The 18,677-nt window shown below is 50.6% G+C and overlaps 1 protein-coding gene across 1 annotated transcript in view; it reads right to left on the reverse strand.

Annotated features, from left to right (window-relative positions):
• Positions 1-18,405, reverse strand: part of LOC141167170 (N-acetyllactosaminide beta-1,3-N-acetylglucosaminyltransferase 3-like) — a 130,977-nt gene extending 112,572 nt beyond the window's left edge. Inside the window, exon 1 of the mRNA XM_073654576.1 lies at positions 18,372-18,405. The gene's annotated coding sequence lies outside the window, so the exon portion shown is untranslated. The remainder of the gene's footprint in view (positions 1-18,371) is intronic.
• Positions 18,406-18,677: the final 272 nt, after the last annotated feature.

Raw genomic sequence — 18,677 nt, forward strand, 5'->3', positions numbered from 1 at the left:
GGTTCCTGTTCATCCCGCCCGTCCTTCTCCTACCCCAACTAATCTACCTGGACTTCCGATTCCCTATTGGTCATTTGCTGATGTCTTTAATAAAAAGGAGGCAGAGACATTACCCCCTCATAGACCATACGACTGTCCTATCGACCTGTTACCCGGTGCTACGCCTCCCCGTGGGCGTATTTACCCATTGTCCGCTGCTGAGACCCGGTCGATGTCCGAATATATTGAGGAGAATTTGGCCAGGGGATTCATCCGGAAATCTACCTCCCCGGCGGGAGCAGGCTTCTTTTTCGTAAAAAAGAAGGACGGCTCTCTCCGTCCCTGTATAGACTATAGAGGCCTTAACCAGATCACGGTGAAGAATAAGTACACCTTCCGCTCATTCCAGAATTATTTGATCATCTGAGGGGGGCTAGAATCTTCACCAAACTGGACCTCCGTGGGGCGTACAACCTGGTCCGTATCCGTCAAGGGTATGAATGGAAGACTGCATTCAACACTCGGGACGGCCACTATGAATATCTGGTAATGCCCTTTGGTCTCTGTAACGCTCCTGCCGTCTTTCAAGAGTTGGTCAATGACATCTTCCGGGACCTTCTCTACTCCTGCGTAGTGGTGTACCTGGACGACATCTTGGTCTTCTCTCCGGATCTCCAGACTCACCGGAGAGACGTTCGTCAGGTCCTGCTCAGGCTCAGGCAGAATCACCTCTTCGCTAAATATGAGAAGTGCCTCTTTGAGCAGACCTCGCTTCCGTTTTTGGGCTACATTATTTCTCAGACCGGCCTACGAATGAATCCAGAGAAACTGTCTGCCATCGAGAAATGGCCCCGACCGGAGGGGTTGAAGGCCATTCAGCGGTTCCTGGGCTTCGCCAACTACTACCGCCTCTTCATACCGCACTTCTCTTCCCGGACTGCCCCAATTTCCGCGCTCACCCGTAAGGGCACTAATCCCAGAGAGTGGCCGCCCGAAGCAGAGGAGGCCTTTCTTTCCTTAAAACAGGCCTTCTCTTCCGCCCCGGTGCTGCATCGCCCAGATGGCAACAAGCAGTTCTTCCTGGAGGTTGACGCCTCCTCCTCTGGAGCCGGAGCGGTACTTACCCAAAAATCATCTTCCGGGAGAATGATAATTTGTGGCTTCTTCTCCAAACTCTTCTCCTCCTCTGAGCGCAACTATTCCATTGGAGATCAAGAGTTATTGGCCATCAAGCTGGCATTGGAGGAGTGGCGTTACCTGCTCGAAGGGGCTCTTCACCCGGTAATAATTTACACTGACCACAAGAACTTGGCTTACCTCCAGCATGCCCAGAGACTTAACCCGCGCCAAGCTCGGTGGTCCTTGTTTTTTGCTCGCTTTGATTTTATTCTTCATTTTCGCCCGGCTGACAAAAACATCAAGGCGGACGCCTTATCCCGATCCTTTCTGGTGTCTGATCTCGAGGAAGAACCGAAACACATCATCGATCCCGCCAGAGTAATGCAGGTGGCTCCCGTGAGTCTAAATCGTCTCCCTCCCGGTAAGACGTTCGTATCAGTACCTGATCGGGAGAAGATCCTACACTGGGGTCACTCGTCTAAACTGGCTGGCCATGCCGGTCAGAAAAAGACCCTCCAGCTTATTACCCGGCACTACTGGTGGCCTACCCTGCACAAGGACGTAATAGACTTTGTTTCTGCCTGTGTGTCCTGCGCCCGCAACAAGGTTCCGAGACATCTGCCAGCCGGTCGCCTCCTTCCGCTCCCAGTACCTGCTGCCCCCTGGCAGCATATAGCAATGGACTTTATAACTGATCTCCCCGTCTCTGCCGGTTGTACGGTCATTTGGGTGGTCGCTGACCGCTTTTCCAAGATGGCTCATTTCATTCCCCTGCCAGGCCTCCCGTCTGCACCCGAGCTGGCTAAAGACTTTATCCGCCACATCTTCCGTCGTCATGGCCTGCCGCTCCACATCGTGTCGGATCGTGGGGTACAGTTCACCTTACGCTTCTGGAGAGCCACTTGTAAACTGCTAGACGTCACCCTGGACTTCTCCTCCGCTTACCACCCACAGTCTAATGGTCAAGTGGAGCGGATCAATCAGAACCTGACCAGTTACCTCCGGCACTTCGTTAATGCCCACCATTCAGACTGGGTGGATCTCCTGCCATGGGCCGAATTTTCTTACAACAATCACGAGAGCGAATCTTCCTCCAAATCCCCGTTTTTTGTAGTCTTCGGTCAGCATCCTCGGATCCCATTTCCCGTCTCCACCTCGGTGGACAATCCGGCTGCGGAATCTCTTGTTAACAAATTTTCCTCCATATGGGAGAGTACCCGATCCGCACTCCTTCTGTCATCCGAGCGTATGAAAAGACATGCTGACAAAAAACGTCTGGATCCTCCTCAATTCCGTCCTGGAGATAAAGTCTGGCTCTCGTCCAAGTATGTCCGGCTCAAGATTCCTTCCTATAAGTTAGGGCCTCGGTTCATCGGTCCTCTGGAGGTCATCAGTCAGATCAACCCGGTGGCCTATAAATTGAAACTCCCGGCCAACTTGCGGATCCCTAACTCCTTCCATGTATCTCTCCTCAAACCTGTGGTACTTAACTCTTTTTCCAAGTCTACAGGTACGCCTCCTGCTCCGGTTTCCGCTGAAAACGAATTTGAGGTAGAGAACATTCTGGCCACCAAAAGGGTAAGAGGGAAGACCTTTTTTCTAGTAGATTGGAAGGGGTTTGGTCCTGAAGAGAGAACGTGGGAGCCCCGGGAGAACATCCATGCCCCTCTCATCCTAGCTAAATTTCTCTCTGGCCTAAAAAAGGGGGGGCCTAAAGGGGGGGGGTACTGTAGCGCCGGCGTCCCTGCCCTCTGCTAGGCAGGGACGCTGTTTCCCTCACCCCTCTGCTCCGAGCCCGGCGTCCTCCTCCCGCTCTGCTGGCAGCGCGCGCTCCCTCCCGGGCACTGTGCTTAGGGCGCGCGCGCTCCCTCCCTCTTAAAGGGGCCGCGCGCACCGCCCTAAGGAGTCCCCGGCCAATGGCCGGAGGACTTCACCATATATAAGGCACCTCCTCCAAAATGGAGGTGCCCGAGCAATGTTGTTGCACTGTTCACTACTCTGCTTCAGCCCTCAGGTCCCGTTGCCAGTTACCTGCCAGTTTGCTGTTTGTTTCCTGCCTGACATTCCTCCTACCTTGCTTGCTAGCCTGAGGTCCGACGGTCTGCCTTCCTACTCCTGTCAGTCTGTCTATGGACCAGCTTGCCCGCTCACCTGGGAGCGCACATCTGCTACCTGCCTGCTAGCCTACCTGGAGGCTCCGCCGTCACGTGCTGTGACCACCTGCCATTCCAGAGACTCCTGCTCGCTCACCTGGGAGCGCTCATCTGCTGCCTGTCTGCTAGCCTACCTGGAGGCTCCGCCGTCACATGCTGTGACCACCTGCTTATCCAGAGACTCTCGCCCGCTCACCTGGGAGCACACATCTACCATCCGCCTGCTAGCCTACCTGGAGGCTCAGCCATCACAGGTCGTACCAACCCTTTACCCAGAGACTGCCCCGGTCACTTGCTGTGACCTCCTGCCCGTTCATCCAGAGACTGCCCCGGTCACTTGCCGTGACCTCCAGCCCATTCACCCAGAGACTGTCCCGGTCACCTGCTGTGACTGCCTGCCCGTCTTCCCTGGTCGCCACCCGCTCCCTTACAAGGACCGTCCCCTTGTATAGTAGCTCAGAGGTTCTGCCTCCCAGACCCGTTACAATTACTACAAGATGGGGACCAGGATGGGCACATTACTACAAGATGGGGACCAGGATGGGCACATTACTACAAGATGGGGACCAGGATGGGCACATTACTACAAGATGGGGACCAGGATGGGCACATTACTACAAGATGGGGACCAGGATGAGGCTCATTACTACAAGATGGGCACCAGGATGGGCACATTACTACAAGATGGGGACCAGGATGAGGCTCATTACTACAAGATGAGAACCAGGATGGGGCATTACTACAAGATGGGGACCAGGATGGGGGCATTGCTACAAGATGGGGACCAGGATGGCCACATTACTACAAGATGGGGACCAGGATGGGCACATTACTACAAGATGGGGACCAGGATGGGCACATTACTACAAGATGGGGACCAGGATGGGCACATTACTACAAGATGGGGACCAGGATGGGCACATTACTACAAGATGGGGACCAGGATGGGCACATTACTACAAGATGGGGACCAGGATGAGGATCATTACTACAAGATGGGCACCAGGATGAGGATCATTACTACAAGATGGGCACCAGGATGGGCACATTACTACAAGATGGAGACCAGGATGAGGCTCATTACTACAAGATGACAACCAGGATGAGGCTCATTACTACAAGATGGGGACCAGGATGAGGCTCATTACTACAAGATGGGGACCAGGATGAGGCTCATTACTACAAGATGGGGACCAGGATGAGGCTCATTACTACAAGATGGGGACCAGGATGAGGCTCATTACTACAAGATGGGGACCAGGATGAGGCTCATTACTACAAGATGGGGACCAGGATGGGGCATTACTACAAGATGGGGACCAGGATGAGGCTCACTACTACAAGATGGGCACATTACTACAAGATGGGGACCAGGATGGGCTCATTATTACAAGATGAGGACCAGGATGAGGCTCATTACTACAAGATGGGGACCAGGATGAGGCTCATTACTACAAGATGGGGACCAGGATGAGGCACATTACTACAAGATGGGGACCAGGATGGGGCATTACTACAAGATGGGGACCAGGATGAGGCTCACTACTACAAGATGGGCACATTACTACAAGATGGGGACCAGGATGGGCTCATTACTACAAGATGGGGACCAGGATGAGGCTCATTACTACAAGATGGGGACCAGGATGAGGCTCATTACTACAAGATGGGGACCAGGATGGGGCATTACTACAAGATGGGGACCAGGATGAGGCATTACTACAAGATGGGGACCAGGATGAGGCTCACTACTACAAGATGGGCACATTACTACAAGATGGGGACCAGGATGGGCTCATTATTACAAGATGAGGACCAGGATGAGGCTCATTACTACAAGATGGGCACCAGGATGGGCACATTACTACAAGATGGGGACCAGGATGAGGCTCATTACTACAAGATGGGGACCAGGATGGGCACATTACTACAAGATGGGGACCAGGATGGGCACATTACTACAAGATGGGGACCAGGATGAGGCTCATTACTACAAGATGGGGACCAGGATGGGGGCATTGCTACAAGATGGGGACCAGGATGGGCACATTACTACAAGATGGGGACCAGGATGGGCACATTACTACAAGATGGGGACCAGGATGGGGGCATTGCTACAAGATGGGGACTAGGATGAGGCTCATTACTACAAGATGGGGACCAGGATGAGGCTCATTACTACAAGATGGGGACCAGGATGAGGCACATTACTACAAGATGGGGACCAGGATGGGGCATTACTACAAGATGGGGACCAGGATGAGGCTCACTACTACAAGATGGGCACATTACTACAAGATGGGGACCAGGATGGGCTCATTACTACAAGATGGGGACCAGGATGAGGCTCATTACTACAAGATGGGGACCAGGATGAGGCTCATTACTACAAGATGGGGACCAGGATGGGGCATTACTACAAGATGGGGACCAGGATGGGGCATTACTACAAGATGGGGACCAGGATGAGGCTCACTACTACAAGATGGGCACATTACTACAAGATGGGGACCAGGATGGGCTCATTATTACAAGATGAGGACCAGGATGAGGCTCATTACTACAAGATGGGGACCAGGATGGGGGCATTGCTACAAGATGGGGACCAGGATGGGCACATTACTACAAGATGGGGACCAGGATGGGCACATTACTACAAGATGGGGACCAGGATGGGCACATTACTACAAGATGGGGACCAGGATGAGGCTCATTACTACAAGATGGGGACCAGGATGAGGCTCATTACTACAAGATGGGCACCAGGATGGGGCATTACTATAAGATGAGGACCAGGATGGCCACACTAACTCCTACATGGGGAGCAGGATGGGCACATTACTACAAGATGAGGACCGGGATGGGCACATTACTACAAAATGGGGACCAGGATGGGCACATTACTACAAGATGGGGACCAGGATGGGCACATTACTACAAGATGGGGACCAGGATGGGCACATTACTACAAGATGGGGACCGGGATGGGCACATTACTACAAGATGGGGACCGGGATGGGCACATTACTACAAGATGGGGACCGGGATGGGCACATTACTGCAAGATGAGGACCGGGATGGGCACATTACTACAAGATGGGGACCATGATGGGCACATTACTACAAGATGAGGACCAGGATGGGCACATTACTACAAGATGGGGACCGGGATGGGCACATTACTGCAAGATGGGGACCGGGATGGGGGCATTACTACAAGATGGGGACCCGGATTGGGGACATTCCTATAAGATGTTGGTCAGATTTACTATATTTGTAAGAAAAAAAAAATCACTGTATGCGGCCAATTAGGGGACACAAAAGAAAAAAAATTACAAAAATGTAAAAAAAAAGTTCAAAATAAAGCCTGAAAATTTGTTTTGGACACTAAAAATGGTGTTTAATGTATAAACTAAAGCAAACAAAAATATTGCACATTTTATATCACCGCACCAGTAATGACCCAACCTATAAAACCTGTACCATAGCCCTATGATGAATGCCATTTAAAAGAATAAAATAAAAGAGCCAAAAATGTTCAAAAAGGTGTATAGAAAAAACAATATGGCATCACTAAAAAATTCATATCATCCTGCAAAAAATACGGCCCTTCAAATTCACATTTTCTCTATGTGCGGCCCATATACTCAGCCGAGCTTGAGACCCCTGCAGAGCAGCCAAGCAGAGCAGAGCAGCCAAGCAAAGCAGAGCAGCCGAGCAAAGCAGCCGAGCAAAGCAGAGCAGCCGAGCAGAGCAGCCGAGCAAAGCAGAGCAGCCGAGCGAAGCAGAGAAAGGTGGAGAGACAGACCCCAAAAGACTGCAGCAGAGAAAGGTGGAGAGACAGACCCCAAAAGACTGCAGCAGAGAAAGGTGGAGAGACAGACCCCAAAAGACTGCAGCAGAGAAAGCTAGAGAGACAGACCCCAAAAGACTGCAGCAGAGAAAGGTGGAGAGACAGACCCCAAAAGACTGCAGCAGAGAAAGCTAGAGAGACAGACCCCAAAAGACTGCAGCAGAGAAAGGTGGAGAGACAGACCCCAAAAGACTGCAGCAGAGAAAGGTGGGAGAGACGCACCCCAAAAGACTGCAGCAGAGAAAGCTAGAGAGACAGACCCCAAAAGACTGCAGCAGAGAAAGGTGGGAGAGACAGACCCCAAAAGACTGCAGCGAGAGAAAGGTGGAGAGACAGACCCCAAAAGACTGCAGCAGAGAAAGGTGGAGAGACAGACCCCAAAAGACTGCAGCAGACAAAGGTGGAGAGACCGACCCCAAAAGACTGCAGCAGAGAAAGGTGGAGAGACCGACCCCAAAAGACTGCAGCAGAGAAAGGTGGAGAGACAGACCCCAAAAGACTGCAGCAGAGAAAGGTGGAGAGACAGACCCCAAAAGACTGCAGCAGAGAAAGGTGGAGAGACAGACCCCAAAAGACTGCAGCAGAGAAAGGTGGAGAGACAGACCCCAAAAGACTGCAGCAGAGAAAGGTGGAGAGACAGACCCCAAAAGACTGCAGCAGACAAAGCTGGAGAGACAGACCCCAAAAGACTGCAGCAGACAAAGCTGGAGAGACAGACCCCAAAAGACTGCAGCAGACAAAGCTGGAGAGACAGACCCCAAAAGACTGTAGCAGACAAAGCTAGAGAGACAGACCCCAAAAGACTGCAGCAGAGAAAGGTGGAGAGACAGACCCCAAAAGACTGCAGCAGAGAAAACTGGAGAGACAGACCCCAAAAGACTGCAGCAGAGAAAGCTAGAGAGACAGACCCCAAAAGACGGCAGCAGAGAAAGCTGGAGAGACAGACCCCAAAAGACTGCAGCAGAGAAAGGTGGAGAGACAGACCCCAAAAGACTGCAGCAGAGAAAGCTAGAGAGACAGACCCCAAAAGACTGCAGCAGAGAAAGGTGGAGAGACAGACCCCAAAAGACTGCAGCAGAGAAAACTGGAGAGACAGACCCCAAAAGACTGCAGCAGAGAAAGGTGGAGAGACAGACCCCAAAAGACTGCAGCAGAGAAAGGTGGAGAGACAGACCCCAAAAGACTGCAGCAGAGAAAGGTGGAGAGACAGACCCCAAAAGACTGCAGCAGACAAAGCTGGAGAGACAGACCCCAAAAGACTGCAGCAGAGAAAGGTGGAGAGACAGACCCCAAAAGACTGCAGCAGACAAAGCTGGAGAGACAGACCCCAAAAGACTGCAGCAGAGAAAGGTGGAGAGACAGACCTCAAAAGACTGCAGCGAGGGGAAAGGAGGAGAGACAGACCCCCAAAAAATGCAGCAGAGAAAGGTGGGAGAGACAGACCCCAAAAGACTGCAGCAGAGAAAGGTGGGAGAGACAGACCCCAAAAAACTACAGCAGAGAAAGGTGAACAGACAGACCCCAAAAGACTGCAGCAGAGAAAGGTGGGAGAGAGACCCCAAAAGACTGCAGCAGAGAAAGCTGGAGAGACAGACCCCAAAAGACTGCAGCAGAGAAAGGTGGAGAGAGAGACCCCAAAAGACTGCAGCAGAGAAAGGTGGAGAGAGACCCCAAAAGACTGCAGCAGACAAAGCTGGAGAGACAGACCCCAAAAGACTGCAGCAGAGAAAGGTGGAGAGACAGACCCCAAAAGACTGCAGCAGAGAAAGCTGGAGAGACAGACCCCAAAAGACTGCAGCAGAGAAAGGTGAAGAGACAGACCCCAAAAGACTACAGCAGAGAAAGGTGGGAGAGACAGACCCCAAAAGACTGCAGCAGAGAAAGCTGGAGAGACAGACCCCAAAAGACTGCAGCAGAGAAAGGTGGGAGAGACAGACCTCAAAAGACTGCAGTGAGGGGAAAGGAGGAGAGACAGACCCCCAAAAAATGCAGCAGAGAAAGGTGGGAGAGACAGACCCCAAAAGACTGCAGCAGAGAAAGGTGGGAGAGACAGACCCCAAAAGACTGCAGCAGAGAAAGGTGGGCGAGAGACCCCAAAAGACTGCAGCAGAGAAAGCTGGAGAGACAGACCCCAAAAGACTGCAGCAGAGAAAACTGGAGAGACAGACCCCAAAAGACTGCAGCAGAGAAAGCTAGAGAGACAGACCCCAAAAGACGGCAGCAGAGAAAGCTAGAGAGACAGACCCCAAAAGACTGCAGCAGAGAAAGGTGGAGAGACAGACCCCAAAAGACTGCAGCAGAGAAAACTGGAGAGACAGACCCCAAAAGACTGCAGCAGAGAAAGGTGGAGAGACAGACCCCAAAAGACTGCAGCAGAGAAAGGTGGAGAGACAGACCCCAAAAGACTGCAGCAGAGAAAGGTGGAGAGACAGACCCCAAAAGACTGCAGCAGACAAAGCTGGAGAGACAGACCCCAAAAGACTGCAGCAGAGAAAGGTGGAGAGACAGACCCCAAAAGACTGCAGCAGACAAAGCTGGAGAGACAGACCCCAAAAGACTGCAGCAGAGAAAGGTGGAGAGACAGACCTCAAAAGACTGCAGCGAGGGGAAAGGAGGAGAGACAGACCCCCAAAAAATGCAGCAGAGAAAGGTGGGAGAGACAGACCCCAAAAGACTGCAGCAGAGAAAGGTGGGAGACACAGACCCCAAAAAACTACAGCAGAGAAAGGTGAACAGACAGACCCCAAAAGACTGCAGCAGAGAAAGGTGGGAGAGAGACCCCAAAAGACTGCAGCAGAGAAAGCTGGAGAGACAGACCCCAAAAGACTGCAGCAGAGAAAGGTGGAGAGAGAGACCCCAAAAGACTGCAGCAGAGAAAGGTGGAGAGACAGACCCCAAAAGACTGCAGCAGAGAAAGGTGGAGAGACAGACCCCAAAAGACTGCAGCAGACAAAGCTGGAGAGACAGACCCCAAAAGACTGCAGCAGAGAAAGGTGGAGAGACAGACCCCAAAAGACTGCAGCAGAGAAAGCTGGAGAGACAGACCCCAAAAGACTGCAGCAGAGAAAGCTGGAGAGACAGACCCCAAAAGACTGCAGCAGAGAAAGGTGAAGAGACAGACCCCAAAAGACTACAGCAGAGAAAGGTGGGAGAGACAGACCCCAAAAGACTGCAGCAGAGAAAGCTGGAGAGACAGACCCCAAAAGACTGCAGCAGAGAAAGGTGGAGAGACAGACCCCAAAAGACTGCAGCAGAGAAAGGTGGGAGAGACAGACCTCAAAAGACTGCAGTGAGGGGAAAGGAGGAGAGACAGACCCCAAAAGACTGCAGCAGAGAAAAGTGGGAGACACAGACCCCAAAAGACTGCAGCAGAGAAAGGTGGAGAGATAGACCCCAAAAGACTGCAGCAGAGAAAGGTGGGAGAGACAGACCCCAAAAGACTGCAGCAGAGAAAGGTGGGAGAGACAGACCCCAAAAGACTGCAGCAGAGAAAGGTGGGAGAAACAGACCCTAAAAACTGCAGAGAAAGTTGGAGAGACAGACCCCAAAAGACTGCAGCAGAGAAAGGTGGAGAGACAGACCCCAAAAGACTGCAGCAGAGAAAGGTGGAGAGACAGACCCCAAAAGACTGCAGCAGAGAAAGGTGGAGAGACAGACCCCAAAAGACTGCAGCAGAGAAAGGTGGAGAGACAGACCCCAAAAGACTGCAGCAGAGAAAGGAGGGAGAGAGACCCCAAAAGACTGCAGCAGTGTTTAGATTTACTATATATATATATAATTAGTGACCTTGTATCATTTCTTTTACTCGTCACTAATACTTGTTACTTTGTGTCACAGAAATTCCCCATAAAATACATTTAGGTTTGTGGTTGTTACATGAAAAATTGTGGAAAAGTTCATGGGGTGTGAAGACTTCTTGGAGGCGCTGTACGTAGCCCTTGTTCTGGTGTTCACTGTGGTCTCACGGCCGTACAGTCCGCTGTTCTGGATGCAGATCCTCTCCAAAGACTTGGAAGGGTATGAAAACAATGGCCTTGTAGGATCTCGGGGAGTCAAGAATATCAAGAATAACATCGTCAGAGTAAGCACGAGAACGGAAACCCTAAGGTTTCTATTCATTGCAAATCATCAAAATAGCATATAAAAATGAATAAGACATCATCAAAATTGATAAAAATATTGAGAGAGTATTTTTAAGGCTCATAAAAAAGCCTAACGGCATATTGTACAGAGGCCAAAGCGAGACCCAGCGAGACCTAGTGATCATGTTTGAGTGCTTTCGATAAGTCAAGGAGATATGTAGGCCCTGAACTATGGAGGAAGCTTAAGAGTAAACTTGTGTTTCCCGGCCATTTTTTCGGTTGGATATTTCCTGTACAGAAATCAGATATGGGACCGCGAGTGCAGCAAAGAAGTCAGTGTAAATCCACAATAGAATTGGAAAATCATCCTCGGACTGTACGATGGACAAGTACTGATTGCCGTCCTCAGAAGAGAGGACCTGTCACTCTCCATCCTGTGCGCTAAACACAGAGGTATCGCATAGACCACAAGCCGTGTCCTCCTGCAGCTTCTCCGTACATTACTGTGATCATCAGAAAACCCTACAAAAGTTATAGGGCACAAAGTGCAAAACACAGCGGTATGGTTATAGGTATATATTATACTGGGGCTAGAAAACCTGCTGCAGTCTGCAAGAAAACTGCAGGAAGGAGAAACGTGTTCAAAGTCAGGCCATGCGAATCAAAAGCAAAACGAGGGCCTGTCTCCTGCCATATGTGGCTCACATCACACTGCATTATTAGACTACTGCTCTACTTTCCTCATTTTATGCTTTGATGGCTGCAATCGTCTGACAGCAATTCATTCGATAACCTTCATGACTGAAGGCACTTTGTAACGGTTATGAGAGGCCACATAATAATTCCCCTTTTCTCCAGGGGGAGCTGCAACATACTGAACTATCCCTGTGAGAGCAGGACAGACCACCAATAACAAGGCCATCAGCTGTGTGACCAGGACGGACCACCTATAACAAGCCCATCAGCTGTGTGACCAGGACGGACCACCTATAACAAGGCCATCAGCTGTGTGACCAGGACTGACCACCAATAACAAGGCCATCAGCTGTGTGACCAGGACTGACCACCTATAACAAGGCCATCAGCTGTGAGCAGGACAGACCACCTATAACAAGGCCATCAGCTGTGAGAGCAGGACAGACCACCAATAACAAGGCCATCAGCTGTGTGAGTAGGACGGACCTCCTATAACAAGCCCATCAGTTCTGTGAGCAGGACTGACCACCAATAACAAGGCCATCAGCTGTGTGAGTAGGACGGACCACCAATAACAAGGCCATCAGCTGTGAGAGCAGGACAGACCACCTTTAACAAGCCCATCAGCTGTGCAAGCAGGACTGACCACCTATAACAAGGCCATCATCTGTGTGAGCAGGATGGACCACCAATAACAAGCCCATCAGCTGTGTGAGCAGGACAGACCACCAATAACAAGCCCATCAGCTGTGTGAGCAGGACAGACCACCTATAACAAGCCCATCATCTGTGTGAGCAGGATGGACCACCAATAACAAGTCCATCAGCTGTGTGAGCAGGACAGACCACCTATAACAAGCCCATCAGCTGTGTGACCAGGACAGACCACCAATAACAAGGCCATCAGCTGTGTGACCAGGACAGACCACCAATAACAAGGCCATCAGCTGTGTGACCAGGACAGACCACCTATAACAAGGCCATCAGCTGTGAGAGCAGGACAGACCACCAATAACAAGGCCATCAGCTGTGTGACCAGGACAGACCACCTATAACATGCCCATCAGCCATGTGAGTAGGACGGACCACCAATAACAAGGCCATCAGCTGTGAGAGCAGGACAGACCACCTATAACAAGCCCATCAGCTGTGTGAGCAGGACTGACCACCTATAACAAGGCCATCAGCTGTGTGAGCAGGACGGACCACCTATAACAAGGCCATCAGCTGTGTGACCAGAACGGACCACCTATAACAAGGCCATCAGCTGTGTGAGCAGGACGGACCACCTATAACAAGGCCATCAGCTGTGTGAGCAGGACGGACCACCAATAACAAGGCCATCAGATGTGTGACCAGGACAGACCACCAATAACAAGGCCATCAGCTGTGTGAGAAGGATGAGCCACCTATAACAAGGCCATCAGCTGTGTGAGCAGGACAGACCACCAATAACAAGGCCATCAGCTGTGTGACCAGGACAGACCATCAATAACAAGCCCATCAGCTGTGTGACCAGGACTGACCACCAATAACAAGGCCATCAGCTGTGTGAGCAGGACTGACCACCAATAACAAGGCCATCAGCTGTGTGAGCAGGACAGACCATCAATAACAAGGCGATCAGCTGTGTGACCAGGACGGACCACCAATAACAAGGCCATCAGCTGTGTGACCAGGACAGACCATCAATAACAAGGCCATCAGCTGTGTGAGCAGGACTGACCACCTATAACAAGGCCATCAGCTGTGAGAGCAGGACGGACCACCAATAACAAGCCCATCAGCTGTGTGAGCAGGACTAACCACCTATAACAAGGCCATCAGCTGTGTGAGCAGGACAGACCACCAATAACAAGGCCATCAGCTGTGTGACCAGGACTAACCACCTATAACAAGGCCATCAGCTGTGTGAGCAGGACAGACCACCAATAACAAGGCCATCAGCTGTGTGACCAGGACAGACCACCTATAACAAGCCCATCAGCTGTGTGACCAGGACTGACCACCTATAACAAGGCCATCAGCTGTGTGAGCAGGACAGACCACCAATAACAAGGCCATCAGCTGTGTGAGCTGGACTGACCACCAATAACAAGGCCATCAGCTGTGTGAGCAGGACTGACCACCAATAACAAGGCCATCAGCTGTGTGAGCAGGACTGACCACCAATAACAAGGCCATCAGCTGTGTGAGCAGGACTGACCACCTATAACAAGGCCATCAGCTGTGTGAGCAGGACGCACCACCTATAACAAGGCCATCAGCTGTGTGAGCAGGACTGACCACCAATAACAAGGCCATCAGCTGTGTGAGCAGGACTGACCACCAATAACAAGGCCATCAGCTGTGTGAGCAGGACTGACCACCAATAACAAGGCCATCAGCTGTGTGAGCAGGACTGACCACCAATAACAAGGCCATCAGCTGTGTGACCAGGACAGACCACCAATAACAAGGCCATCAGCTGTGTGAGCAGGATGGACCACCTATAACAAGGCCATCAGCTGTGTGAGCAGGACAGACCACCTATAACAAGGCCATCAGCTGTGTGACCAGGACAGACCACCAATAACAAGGCCATTAGCTGTGTGAGCAGGACTGACCACCAATAACAAGGCCATCAGATGTGTGACCAGGACAGACCACCTATAACAAGGCCATCAGCTGTGTGAGCAGGACGCACCACCTATAACAAGGCCATCAGCTGTGTGACCAGGACTGACCACCTATAACAAGGCCATCAGCTGTGTGACCAGGAAGGACCCCGAATAACAAGGCCATCAGCTGTGTGACCAGGACAGACCACCTATAACAAGGCCATCAGCTGTGTGAGCAGGACTGACCACCTATAACAAGGCCATCAGCTGTGTGAGCTGGACGGACCACCTATAACAAGGCCATCAGCTGTGTGAGCAGATCTGCTGTCCCGTCATCCTTCCATATTGTGAACACAATGCTCGAGCGCCTCTGTACATGGTGCCCAATTCCCGGCCCGGTTCCATTATGGTTTTATCTCCATATTGTACTCCAGAGACTGACTTGCCGGTGTGACGCCCAGGAGAGGCTACAGACCTTGACCTGTGCAGCGGCTTGCAGCACGTCACAGGCGGTGTGGATTCCCCACCCTCTGCAGAAATTATTGGCTTAGAGATGAGACCACCTTTTTAAATCTGAATTCTTCAGCTACACCAAAAAATTTTCCCCAGAATTCAGTAGGCTGCAAATGTATTTGTGGCAAATTGCAAGCACTGAAAATGCCATGGAAAGACGTGACCTGTGTGACACCCCAAAAGCTGCGAGGATCACATCCAACACCTTCCAGGCCCTTCAATATGTCAAAGAGACCTCAAGGCCCCGGTTAATTCTTCTAGTCCTCTCCTTCTCGCTTCAACATCTCCAAAAGATGAGGAAGGAGTGAAGACCAAAGTATGCCGAGGCGAAGGGAGCCGCAGGATTACAATGGAGGGAAGTCCTCTCCCGTCTCTTTGTGGATATTTTATGGTCACTGTATCGTAAGTACTGGCAGAGACAGAGATCTGAGTTACAGTCTGTGACGCTGAGTCACTACTGACGGGGCAAGTCGTGAGACTGGGTAGTCAGGAGGTCCAAGGTCAGATACCAGGAGGGCTCATAGTACAGAGGGGTAAGTCAAAAGGCGTGGTCAGGAAACAATCCAGGGTCAAATGTCAGGAGGTTACATCAAAACCAGAAGGGGAAATCCACAAGAATAGTTATGACAAATCCTAGGTGTCACGCACAGTGTGGGAAAGAGTAAATACAACACGAAGGGATGAGGGGAAAGAACACTAGACACTGGGGAAAGGGGAAGTGGAGACCCCCAGGCAGATCTAATAACACCCTGCCTAGCCTACAGTCCCTATATTGGTTCCACACCAATCGCCGAGCAGGAAACCTAAGCCCTGTATATCCCTATGGCTAGGACCTTGATAGGGAGGGGGGTGAGCACTGGTCAGTCCCCACTATAAACTAAAGACAAGGGAGACTAACAAAGGAGGGAAAACTTAGCTTGAGCAGACCCCAGAGAGATAACACCAAACATCCTCCAAGGGCACCAGAGAGGAAGCTAGCTGACTGCTATAGCTCCGAGCCTTCACAAGGGAAAATAAGAATATCACCGGTGACCTTCTGCAGCCAGATGCAGAGCGACTGTCTGTTTCATCTGACACACTCATGACTGTACCCCCCCCTTCTACGAGTGGCCTCCGGACACGCAAGACCAGGTTTCTCAGGATAAGAGGTGTGGAATGAACGAACCAGCCGGGGGGCCTTCACCTCTGATGCTGAAACCCACATCCTTTCCTCTGGACCATAACCCATCCAAGTGCACCAAATACTGTAGGGAACGATGTTGGAGACGAGAATCTACAATCCTCGAAATCTAAAACTCCAGATTACCATCAGCCATTATTGGGGGCAGCAGTAGGAGTGAGGAGTAGTGATGAGTGAGCACTAAAATGCTTGTGGACTCGATGCTCGGGTCGAGCAAATTAGAATGCTCGAGTGCTCGGTGCAAGTAACGAGCCCAATGTAAGTCTATGGGAAACTTGAGCATTTTTCCGGTGGCTCCCCCCGGCAGTCTGCAGATCGACAGGAATAGTGCTCAAATGGCATGGGAACAGCATGGGGAAGACCTCTGGAAGCATTTCTGACTCTCAGGTTACGGCTGTCAATAACGTTGTCAGAGTATTACGCCACTTTTACGGACTCACAATAAAACATGCAAAAATATGTTAAAGAACATCCTTTCCAGGGTAATGACTTGTATATAAGGCAAAATAAATAAACAAAAATACTCCTCCACACCTTGGGCTATGTTCACAAGTAGCATTTTTTATGCGTTTTTGCACTTTTATATTGCTTTCAACCGTGACAAATGCATTCACCGGGAAATGTCATTTTAACATTTTACAACCTTATCTGGCCATGTGGCGTGTGACACATCATCAGACACATCCTGTTTCATTTATGATGGGGGGACTCTGAAAGTCACAAAGCCTACTTTTATAGGGCCATCAGGCGGCCCTTACTATTCTTAAAGGGCCAGCAGTCGGCCCTTGCTATTGTTAGAGAGCCATCAGCCAGCTATGCTTTGTTGCTCCCATTATTTATGAGTGGGTCTCCTATATTGTTATTGTGTATGCAGTGACTGCAAGGGCTGCCAAAAATTTGGAGGCACTCCAATGCCCCTTGCAAGAGACGTAGAGGTCAGAGAGCCTCCTAAAAACAATGTTCCCATTATTAGGAAGTGGGTCTCCCATAGTGTTTCCCTATGCAGTGAAGCAAGGGCTGCCAAAAATTTGGAGGAAATCCAATGCTCCTTGCAAGAGACGTAGATATGTTGATATGGTACATATGGTGGTGTCGGATGAGGATGCGGAGAAGAAGGAGGACATGAGCAAATAGACTAAATCAGGAAGCCTATACCCATGTCTGGGTGTGAAGAGGTGCATGGGAATACAGTTAGACCTCCCCAAAAAAAGACACTGGATTTGAGTTTGTGTCACTCTGCTGTCATTCGGTGGTGTTGAGAAGTTTGGCCCAATCCAGCCCTTGTTCATTTTTATAAGAGTCAGCCTGTCAGCATTTTCAGTTGACAGGCGAATGCGCCTATCGGTTATAATTCCACCAGCGGCACTAAAAACCCACTCAACACTGACAAAACGCCCTCGGCAGGGCCGGCCCGGACCTCCAAGGCATAGAGAGCCAGTTCATGCCACGTGTCCAGCTCGGATACCCAATAATTATAAGGCACAGCGGAATCACGGAGGACGTTGGTACGGTCGGCAAGGTACTCCCTCACCATCTTCTGAAACTTTGCACTCCTTGTGAGAGTACCCCGCTCCTCAGGCCTGTCCGATGGGAGGGTCTGAGAAAACTGTCCCAGCTGACGTCGACGGTCGCGTGACCTGTCCCATGACTAAATGACATCACCGCAGGTCCTTTTAGACCACCGCGAGCAGTACAAAAGGCCGGACGCACTGGAGAAAACACCGGGGGACATCGGAAAGGTAAGTATAATGTTTATTTTTTACCATTTTTTTTTTTTCAAACTATTTCTTGGTCACAATACATGTAACCGGCATATATAGTGTGACCAAGTTGTCAAGCACTTTTCCAATTTATGCTAAAATCACTTGGAAAGCGCTTGACAACCCCCATGCAGAAATGCATGCAAAAACACTTGACAAACTCTTCTACCTGTCAGGAAAAACGCATGTAAAATCCGCATGTACAATCCGCATGCGTTTTTCCTGCCAGGGAGATGTGAAAAAAATCAGCAGCATTTCTGCATCGTGGGCACTTAGCCTAAGTGATTGTGCTTTGGAAAGTATCCCCCAGGAAGGGTGTTTATTTTCCACCAAGAAAGCTCCTACTCTTTCCAATCTCCTAACACCCAGTATGATAATGGAGAATCCTGGTAAAACCTCCTGCTTGTCTACTAAAGGTTTCTTTAGTTGTACATACTGTATCCAGGAGTCGTGCGTCCCTCCGTGTTAACATGTCAAGGTACAACCCCGACTGCTTCCGGGGACAGCATCTAGCGAAACACGTGTCGGGGCTGCACTTTGACACGGAGGGACGCACGACTCCTGGATACAGTATGGGTGAGCAATAATTGACATTTGGGGACCTGTTAGCACTTTATAGAGGGATATAGGGACGGATTCTTCTACCCTTGTCATAATACTGGGACCCTATTTTGTTACTTTGCACAAGGACCCTTACCTGTACCACATGCACTTTATTTCTCCTCTGTTGCCTTCGTGTTAT

Source organism: Phyllobates terribilis, unplaced genomic scaffold (assembly GCF_046119375.1).
Source record: "Phyllobates terribilis strain yellow unplaced genomic scaffold, ASM4611937v1 Scaffold_11__3_contigs__length_659146591, whole genome shotgun sequence".
Lineage (NCBI taxonomy): Eukaryota > Metazoa > Chordata > Amphibia > Anura > Dendrobatidae > Phyllobates > Phyllobates terribilis.